This window comes from Cynocephalus volans, chromosome 6 (assembly GCF_027409185.1).
Source record: "Cynocephalus volans isolate mCynVol1 chromosome 6, mCynVol1.pri, whole genome shotgun sequence".
Lineage (NCBI taxonomy): Eukaryota > Metazoa > Chordata > Mammalia > Dermoptera > Cynocephalidae > Cynocephalus > Cynocephalus volans.
In genome coordinates, this window is record NC_084465.1 from 132,347,220 (window position 1) to 132,357,730 (window position 10,511).

A 10,511-nucleotide genomic window follows, 5' to 3' on the forward strand; every position below is an offset into this window, starting at 1 on the left:
ACAGTGACATTCTTCTAGAAGTTCTCCTTATTCAAAAAAAAGCAAAACTGACCTACGCATCCCAGATTCATAAGACTTAGTTAAGAAATGCCAGTCACTGCAGACACAAGTAGGCTTCACTCTCCCTCCTGGTTATTGTCCTTGGAGGAAGGTGAGAGGAGGGATACTGACAACCCCAGGAGCCTAAGAGGACTTCCTTCAGGCTGCAACTCATTATCTGAACTGTGTCAACTTTCTATTCAACAACCAGCTAAAAAAGAGCAATGTGGTGACTTCCAGTAATGACCTAAAAAGCCTAAATGGCAACTCGGTATTCTCCAGTCGCTCTGAGGAGCGGGAGGAGACACTGCCCCCAGGGCCTCCAAAATTCCTTCGCAGTCCCCTGGAACTACCTGCTGTAGGTCCCCACCCAGGCCCTTCTGCTCTGGAGTAATCTAGGGTTTGAACAAGACTGAGTGAGGGGGCTCCTCACCTGCTCCACTGGTTGGGTGTAATGCAGGTTTGTCTAGCTCCCAAGACTGCTTTAGAATCCTTGAAGCCAGCCATTTCCCCCACTAAACCTTACTCCTGAGGTTCAGGGAGCATTTGGAAGGTGAAACCGCTCGGTTTCTGGAGAGCCTCTGGGTGCTGGAGCTCCTCGCCATGGGCTAGGAGCATGGTAGGAACTGGTGGGCCAGCTGCTCCTGGATCCAGGGTGTGACCCCCACCCCCAGGACCCTCTGCCTGCAGTCAAGGCAGCTGCTGTGGCTGCCCTGCCCTGGCTGTAGGTAAGAGTTCACAGCTGGAAGCTGAGGCCAATGGAATTTAGTCACTGATAAACAGGTCACACTTCATAAACTTTACCCTCAGAGTATTTGTGTACGAAGCAAAGTTGCCAAGGGTAGTAACCCAAATTCTGGAAATACCTGTAAGGGGTAGGGCTGCGTGAACAAGGAATTCATGTGTCAGGCATGCGGTGCTTGCATGTCTGTGCGCGTGTACGTGTGTGTACGTGCGTGTGCACTCGCTCCCAGGGGACTGGTCCGACCTCAGTCCCTGGCCTCTCTGATTCTGTGTGGTCGTGGCATTGCTTTTATGTGAGTTCACTGGCTTTGAGTGTCGGGACATGCAGCAAGAGTCCAGCCCCTGTTACTAAAGAGGGCTTCAGGTCTCTGTGGCCTTTAGGAAATGACAGAAGTCTTCACACAACCCACGTCCCTGACAAGTTGCTGTGGCGGCCACGCTACAGGCTCCCTGTCGCTTCCAGTGGGTTCTCACTGTGCAGCAGTTTCCTGGTCCGTGAAAGCAAATAGATTTTATTCCTTTACTTGACCATTTACTTGTTGTCTAAGAGTTTTGAACTTGGGAAAATAACTTCTGCTTTGTGAAGACGACTTTCAGGGTAAGGAGGCTTAAGGGCGGCCCTTGCGAGCCCAGAACGCGGTCATGGCCAAGGCGCCGCATCTTCTGTCATGCCTGCTAACCTCAGGGCTGGGAGACACTTACCCACGTTTTTCCTAATTCACGATCCATGTGATTGTGAAACTGTTTGTAAGGCTCTTTATTTTTCAGTCTAATGTTAAAGGCCAAGTGCACGGAATTAAATGTTTATAATGGAAAACAGTTGGTGGGAGTGGGGAGGTAAAAGAAAACTATTATTATTGAAACTTGTTTTCTTAATTCTTGAAACTTAGGAGGGGAACCAAGCAGTGCCAGTATGACAACATTCATTCATTCGGCAAATCTTTGTGTCCGTTGCACATTCCAGACACCGAGTTGTGCTAAATATTATCTCCCTATGACTGCTGGCCGGAGGGGGGCGGGGGGGAGGGACTGAAATAGCCCCTCATGGTGGGAAGGAAAGGGGGGACTTCTCTCGCCTTCACCAGGGCTCCTCGGGGTGGTCCCATTGCCCTGCCTACCTAGGCTGCACAGCCCTGCCTCCCATGCCCTCTGTGAAGCTACCCACGCTGTGCTGGGCTAAGCCTCCTCGGTGTCCCCAGGGAAAGGAAAAGTGAGCTCTTGCTGTCTCGTTTCTCTCCAGCCACTTCTTGTCCTCGGCCCCTTCTCCCCGTGGCTCATCCTGGGTTTATAGCAATGTTGCAGCTAATAGGGACCGGGACTTGTCTGTAGGGATAAGGACAGATGCTGAAGATTGTGTCATTTCAAAGCAGGCTTGGTGGTGGGCAGAGCGGCATCTTTAAAGAGGAAAGGAAGGCAGGTTGTGGCCTGGTCCTGAGCAGGCCCCGAGCAGGGGTGGGGCTCCCTGAACCTGGAGCCTGTGACCTCTGTCTGGGGGATCCTGTGTGAGGTAAGTCTCCCGCCCTCGCCTTAGGCCTGGGTTCTGGAGCTGGGAATTGCCAGCACCGCTGTGTGCAGGACTCCCACGCACCCCACAGCTGCATGAGCTCACCCGGGATTGCCCAATCTGCTCCTTGGCAGTCCTTTGAAGTCGTGGTTGTTACTGGAAAGGCAACCAGACATCACTGGAAAGGCAACCAGACATCAGTGGGAAGGCCATGGAGCAGCAAGCCAAGGCAGATCCACCCGGGGCTACCGGCTCAGGGGCGCTGCGATGAGGCGGCTCACCACCATTTATGTTTCCAGCTGCATCTCCAGTAGGGCACAGTCTCAGCGCAAGCCCTGCCATACTTCATCACGATTCTGCCCGTATTTGTAAGTGGCGTTGCTGACATTTTTGTCTCTGTTTTATTGGGATATCTACTAGGACTGAGCATCACCCTGCCTTGGGAGGCTCTGCATCTTCGTCTAATAATGTTGCTATTATTCAAAGTATTTTTTATAAATTCCTTCTGGGAATAACTACTTTCAGTGCCAGTTTAGGCCATATTTTTAAAATCACCCTATTTTTAAAATTTTAACCAAAGTTTTTCTCAGCTCAATCATCCACCTCATACAGTCTCGATTCCAAGTGACTGTTGCTGTTTCTAAAAATTAGATCTGCCTGATTTCAAAAGCACATTCTGCTGTAAGTGTGCTCTGCTGGATTTCAGATTCCATAGTGCAACCTGCAACCTTTACCCAGAGCCTAGAAGAGAGAGCCGGAAAGACTGAGTGTGCCGAGCCTGGAAATAAAAATGCCTGGAGAGGGCACGAAAGGCTTACCAGCCTGGTGCTGGATGATTCTGTGCAGGCGCAGAGATGACAGGAACATGCAGACTCATAGCACCTAGACTGGGGAACGAAAACAGCTGTCCCTGAGGAGGTGTGTGCTCAGGGACAGGGCCAGTGCCCTGGGAGAGGGACCACCTCAAGGACAACATGACCCCTTCCAGGACTCAGGTCTGTGAAGGTTCCCATAGAACAGGCTTTGTCCTTATCCCAACCTGAGTTTGAATCCCCGTCCTGCAGTTAGTTGTTCCCTGTGGTACTTAACTCCAAGCCTCACTTTCTTCCTCTGAAAGCACTGGGTAAACCGCAAGCCCATGTGGCCAGTGCCCAGCACGTGCCTGTTCACACCTTTCTCATCACTATCATTGTCATCGTAGCCACCAAGGCCTTGGGGAACTACTGCCCAGCCTGGGGACTGGCCTGAGCAGGGCTGCAGCAGGAGATGGTACCCTTCCTACACACGGGGCCAGCGCACCCCAGCCAGGCAGCTGGTGTGAGATTTCAGTTCCACTGCTGACTTTCTAGAAATGTGTCCAGAGTTGCTTTTCCTTCTCTGGGGCAGAGCAAGTCTGGCTTCCTGCTCAGAGACACAGCTTCAGAGGAAGCCATCTGTCCGGCCCGGCCCAGCAACACTGGGGGTTGTGTGGCCAGGGGCCCTTTGGTTGCATGCACTGCAGGGTGGCTGGTGCTGGCCCCAGCCTCATGGTCACACACAGCCTGCTCTGTGTGTCCCTACCTTCAGGAGCCTGCCCAGCCTCTTCAGCCAGAGCCTTCAAGGAGGTGGGATGATCCAGGCCCCAATTCCACTGGGACAGCCCCACGACCTCCCCGGCATCACCTGCCCCTCCTTGGCGTCAGGGAGAGGGACCCAGAGGCTCTGCCCCCGTCACTTTGCCCCAAGGTAGTGTCCCTTCCAGAATAGAAGGCGCCTCTGCCTCCCTGCCCCCAAGAAACAACGTCCTCCTTGAGCCCCCCTCTGAGAATCCCCTGGCTGGAGCTGTCACAGCTTTCCCAGATCTCCAGTGGTCATCTTCCACCTGGGGACGATGAGAGAGACCAGCGCTCCAAAGGAAGGCCTGGGCCTAAGATCCCACGTCACCTCTCACTGCTGTGTGCACTTGACCATGGGGAGGGGTTTTGAAAGACTGCCATTGTGGATGTGCAGAACTTGTAGCTGTTCTCAAAGCGCTGTCCCCTGACTGGCAAAATAAATGACATCAGGGGATTTGCTAGAGATGCAAGTTATCAGACTCGCCTCAGACCTGACGGATCAGAAACTCGCAAAGTGGGAGCCAGGACTCCAGGCTGTGAGCAGCCTCCGTGTGGGTCGGAGGTACTGGGCGAGTGAACAGTGAGCGGACCCTCCTCCAAATATCCAGAAGAGGGGCACCTGAGGTGCAGTACAGGCACTGGACAGTAGCGTTCTTGAGGGTGGGGACTCTGTTGTACTCCCTTGTGCATCCCCAGTCCCTAGTGTGGCACCAGGCACATAGTAGGTGTTCAATAAACAGCTCTGAAATTAAATAGTTGTGTGAACACTAAAAAGCAAGAGTAGCAGAAGTCTCACAATGAGTATGTGTTACTCTCCCGATTTCGAAGGAAGAGAGTCTGGCTTGAGGGACAGAGAGAGAGAACATAGTAGACGTGGGCCACTTTCTTGGCCCTAAGCATGGCAGCTGTCCAGGAGATGACCAGTGGGAGCCCTCAGGCAGACAAGGAACCAGGCCACACTTGCTTCCTCCACAGGACGTGACCTCTGGGGCTCCCCTGGGTGGATGAGAAGATTACACGTTGTCTGTGGTCAGCCATTCATTCATTCATTCTGCAAGCATTTGAGCACCTCTTGTATGCTGTCCTGGGGGCCAAGGACGTACAAATGAGCAGGACAGACACAGTCCCATCCTTCCCAAGCTTGCAGTCCAGGGGAGACAGACAAATAAGCTGTCTGCAAGAAGGTATAACTGTACTGTGAAAGGAAAATATGGGGGGCCAGGAGACAGAGTGGGGGCACTGGTTGGGAAGATGACCGTGCTGAGATGTGAAGGACAAGCAGCAGCTAGCCAGACTAACAGACGAGTAGAGAGTGTTCTAGGCAGAGGGCACCACCTGTGCAAAGACCTAGAGCAGATCAGGAGTCAGAACCATCAGGAAGAGGAGGGGACATGTGAGGGACTGTTAGCCCCCCAGTTGCTGGATGAAACCTTGTAGCCAGAGAGGAGGGAACCCCAGAGGAAGGGGCGTGGTCCTCCCCACACAGGCCCTGCAGTCTAGCAGTCATTCAATGAACACGGGGTCACCATTCTAGATACTGGGGATGCAGCAAAATAAAAGCAAAATACAAAGCAAGACCCTACTCTTGCAAAGTGTATATGCCAGCAGCAAAGACAGAAAACAAAGGCAAGGGTGGTGCTTCAGGCAGAGGGTGAAGCAGAAGACACAGATGGAATTCCTGGGCAGGAGAGACAGGTGAGGCCGAGGAAGTCAGAGGCCGGTGTCATCCCCAGGCAGTCATGGGTGAGGCACGTGCCGACTCACTGCTCACGTCACCTCACCACCCCGGCTCTGAGACCTCAGCCAGATGGTCTCAGCCTCCTGGTGTGCAATCAGAGAGGGAAAAGGCCAAGCTTTCAGGAAGGAAGGAACAAGACAAAAAGAGTACTGTATGCACCACACTACACTATGCTATGCTGTGCTGTGCTGTACGTCTCATAGTCTACTATGTGCATCATACTATACATATTACACTCTACTGTGTATATTATACTGTACTACAATACTATATATTTTACTGTATATACATATACTATACTATTTATCTTTTACTGCACTGTGTGCGTTATACTGTATGTATATTACACTCTACTGTGCGTATTATACTATACTACAATACTATATATTATTACATTATATTTACATATACTATACTATACATCTTTTACTGTACTGTGTATTATACTATCCTATACATATTACACTCTACTTGTGTATTATACTATATTACCATATATTATTATACTATATTTTCATATACTATACTATACATCTTTTACTGTAGTATGTGTATTATACTACACTATACATATTATACTCTACTTGTGTTATACTATACTACAATACTATATATTATACTATATATACATATACTATACATATTGTACTGTACTATGCTTATTATAATATACTGTAATACTATGTATTATTATATTATACTATATATAATACTGTACTATGCATGTTATGCCATGCTATAATAATATATGACTCTATATATACTATACTATACATACTATACTGTACTAATACTTTAATACTATATATTACACTATACTATACATATTATATTGTACTATGCTTATTATACTATACTATAATACTATATACTATTACACTATATATACATATACTATACTATACATACTATACCATTCTATACTTATTATAATAGTATATGTAATGATACTCTATATACATACACTATACCATACATTCTATACTGAAGTAGGTAGCCTAATGCCTAACACTTTACAAATGTTTGTGGAGCTGAGCTCAGGCTTCTCCAGCTGAGAACAGGGGCCCTATTTGTTCTGCTTGACATGCGAGGCCCTGGTCCTGTGCCCCAAGAGTGTCATTTCCAAAGTTCTTCTTGTCCATCCAAGGACCAGAACTGGTCCAGAGGGAGGTGGTACATGACGGGGCCAGGGAGGGTTGCTTGTGGGTGAAACCTTGGCCGGCTAATGGCATTTAATGGGAGACTGACTCCCATGCCGGCTGGACCTGCTGGTCCTCTAATGACGTGTGCTGGAGGGCATGACTCCCAGCTGGCTGCCTTTAGAGGCGTCCCCACAAGGGGACTAACCAGATGTCATCTGAAATGGGCTTTGGACAAAACCCACCTGGGACTCGCACTTTATTCTGCATTCCTGAGAGTGTGCAGGAGGGAGGAAACACCTAGGGCAGGAGCCTTCAGAGGAAATAAGGAGGGGCTGGGATGCCCTGCCACTCGCAGGCTGTGCATTCCCCCTCCCCTGCCACTCGCAGGCTGTGCATTCCCCCTCCCCTGCCCCAGGTTGCCACATCTCAGCTTTGGGCGGTCCTGGGTAAGTCGATATGGCTCAGGCTGTGCTGTGGTGACACAGAAGCCTTGTGACTTTAACAAAATGAGTTTATTTTACTCACAGCCACCCTGTGGGTCAGGCTTCCCCTCCTCATCATGTGGCTACACTGGCAGGGACAGAAGAGAGACTTTGGAGTTTGGAGGGTCTCGTGGAATATATCTGAAGGCCAGGACTGAAAGTGGCTGACAGCTCTCCTACTGCATGTCAATGGACTGGACTCATCACACAGACACGCCCCACCCCAGGAGGGCCAGGAAATGCTGTCCCCTCCCCAGGAAGAGGAAATGTCCCCTCCACCCCAGGAGGGGTGCATGGCGTGGTCTTCACCCACTCAGCTGTCAGACCCATTCATTCGTTCATCCAGTTTGGGGCTGAGCTCTGAGATATCTCCAAAGCTCAGGCTGGGCAGACTGGCGTCTCCAGTGGCACAAGGGGACCCCACCTTCCCTGGAGATCTGGTGGTGCCTGTTACTGGCTGTTGTTCTCACAGTGCTGGCGAGGGAGCAAGAAAACAATCACATGAAACTCAGGTGCTCTGAGTTTTCCACCAAGCCAAAGAGAGGCGGTAGGGGTTTGTTCATCGGTTTCTGCTGCTGCTAATGGAATACTCGAAACTGGGTACTTTACAAAGAAACAAAATTTATTTCTTACAGTTTGGAAGTTGGGAAGTCCACAGTCCAGGGGACATATCTGGTGAGGGCCTTCTTCTTAGTGGGACCTCTCCACAGGGTCCCATGGTGACCAAGGTGTCACCTGGCGAGAATGAGCTGAGCAAGAGAGCTAACCTGCTCACTTGCTGCTGTGGATTGGATGTCCCCCCAAAGCTCATTGGGGCTTAATGCGCACTGACAGTGTAAAGAGGGTGGGAAATCCTATTACAGTAAATGAAAGCCAGGGCCTTGAAGAAGTGATTAGATTGTGAGGACTGTGTCCTCGTAAATGGACTGATCCATTGATGGCTCAGTGGTGGTCATGGGTGCTGTTCTGATGGCTTTAAAAGGAAAGCAGCTGAGTAGCTATCTCTCTCCAGCTCCACCATCTGCCATGGGAGACCCTGCTTTGCTGTGTAGAGTCACCACCAACAAGGCCCTCACCAGATGTGTTCCCTGGACTCTGGACTTGCCAGCCTCTGAAACTGCAAGCAATAAATATTTTGGTCCTTCACAAATTACCCAGTTTCAGGTATCTTTGTTACGAGCAACAGAAATGGACTAATACACTTGCCTTCCTTTTAAAGCCATCAGAACCATGCCCACTACTCCATGAATGGATCAATCCGTTCAGAGGGCACAGTCCTCACAATCTAATCACCTCTTCAAGGCCCCACCTTTCAATTACCATAACTGGATTTCCCATCCTCTTAAAACTGTTACAATGGGGGACAAGTTCCCAATACATGAACTTTTGGGGGATACATTTAACCCATCTCAAGGGGTCAATATCCCCATCCCAGGGTCTCTAGCAGGAGGCCTGCAATTTCTAAGCCTCCTGTGTTGCCTCCCAGGGGAGCATCTCCTCTGAGACTAGAATATATGGTTTGTTCTTAGGGCCAGTTCACGTCCCTCATTTTCCCAGCCAGTGATCCTCCAGAACATCCAAAACCCGATCCCCTGCTGTCCTCGTTTTCTCCTCCGCAGGGCCAGGCCCTCCTCCTCTGCATGTGCACACACGCTGCGAGGTGGCCGAGGCCCAACCCCTCTCTGGCAAAGTGGCCCAGGATGGGTGACCCCAAATCTGATGTTCTGAGACCTTTATGAGGCTTTCAAACCTTGGCTAAATAAGGCCAAGAAGAGCCTTATTGGAGCAACCTTGGCCTTGAAGAATGAGGAGACGATCAAGGGCTTTTCAGGCTGCAGGACATGTGTGTTTTATGGCAGCACTTTATAAAGGAGAGATAAACGGATACAGAACATGTCTAAGTGCTGTTCTGAGGATCCTCTCTCTCTCAGAATATCTACATCTATATCTGTATCTGTATTACTATCCATCAATCAACTTATTTAATCCTCAAATCCACTCTGTGAGGTAGGCACTATTGGAGGAAACTGAGGCACAGAGCTCTTAGGGAACTTCCAGAATCCCACAGCTTGTAAAAACTGTCAGAGCTGAGATTGGAACCAGGCGGTCTTACCCTAAACTGTGATCCTGAGCTGCTACCTCCGCAAGGAGGTCTTGTCCTGAATCCTTTCTCGCCACTCCGGGATACACAGAGCCTGGAGTCCTGTCGTACATGGCATTAGGTCCAAGGCAAGCGTGGGTCATGGGGCTTTCAGCTTAGACAATCTGGGGGGCCTTCTCTGAGATAAAGACTACAAAGCTGTGACCACTACATGCCCAGGCTGTGGAAGCAGCCCATGCGAGTGAGGGACCCCAAATTTTAAGCTTCTTTAGCCTCGTGATAAATGGGCTCCAGCCCTCTGGTGACCTCTGGGGCCTTCAGACCCGCCATGGGCATCTGTGCCAGGGCTTCCTGGAGGCTTTTTCTATCCACTGGCCCCTTATCTCTCTCTCCTCCAGAAAAGAGTAATAATATCCAAGAAAGCCACTGTTAGGGGATCCGAAGGGAAATCCAAAAATGGCCAGCCTGCCTGTCACCACTGGGGCCCAACCTGAGCTGGCGCCCTGGGTGGGGCAAGACGCGGGCTGCTGAGGCTCCTGGTGATTCAGGCCAGAAGGCGCTGGCACCCGCCTGCTTCCAGAATACAGCTTGACCAACCAGGGGAAGGGACGGAAAATTTCCTGACCAGACCTGAAGTGGTGGGAGCATTAAGATTTAACTCATCGGGGCCATGCCTGTGGCCTGAAGCTATTGTGGAAGCACAGGAGGGAAAAGGCACCTGTTTCTACCTGGGAACTGTCAGTGGCTTTTCTAAGAGGCACAGACAGGGTCACAGATGACCCAAGCCAGGACTGTTGGTCCTGAGGGGGCTGTCTGCATAGGCTGTGTCTTGGGATCCCAGGATTCAGAAACCAGCAGCAGCCCTAATTAGAATATTCCCTGCCACCAAAAGCTCTCATGACTCTTCCTCCCTCTCCCTCCCCTAATGACGTAATTCAAGGCCATGAGGTGGTCTGGGCAGGGCTGGGCATCCGTGGGGGTGGAGGGGTAGGGGTCCCCATGGGGTGAGGGGGGCCTCTGCATAGGAGGGCAGCAGAGCCTAGAGTGGGAGGAAGCATGGGTCCTTGGGGGGCAGTGGTTGGCATGGGGTGTTGGAGCCCAGGTGGGGAGTGAGAGGGACTATGGTGGGGTAAGTGGCCTGGTCTCAGAACCTTGTGGAGGAGGTG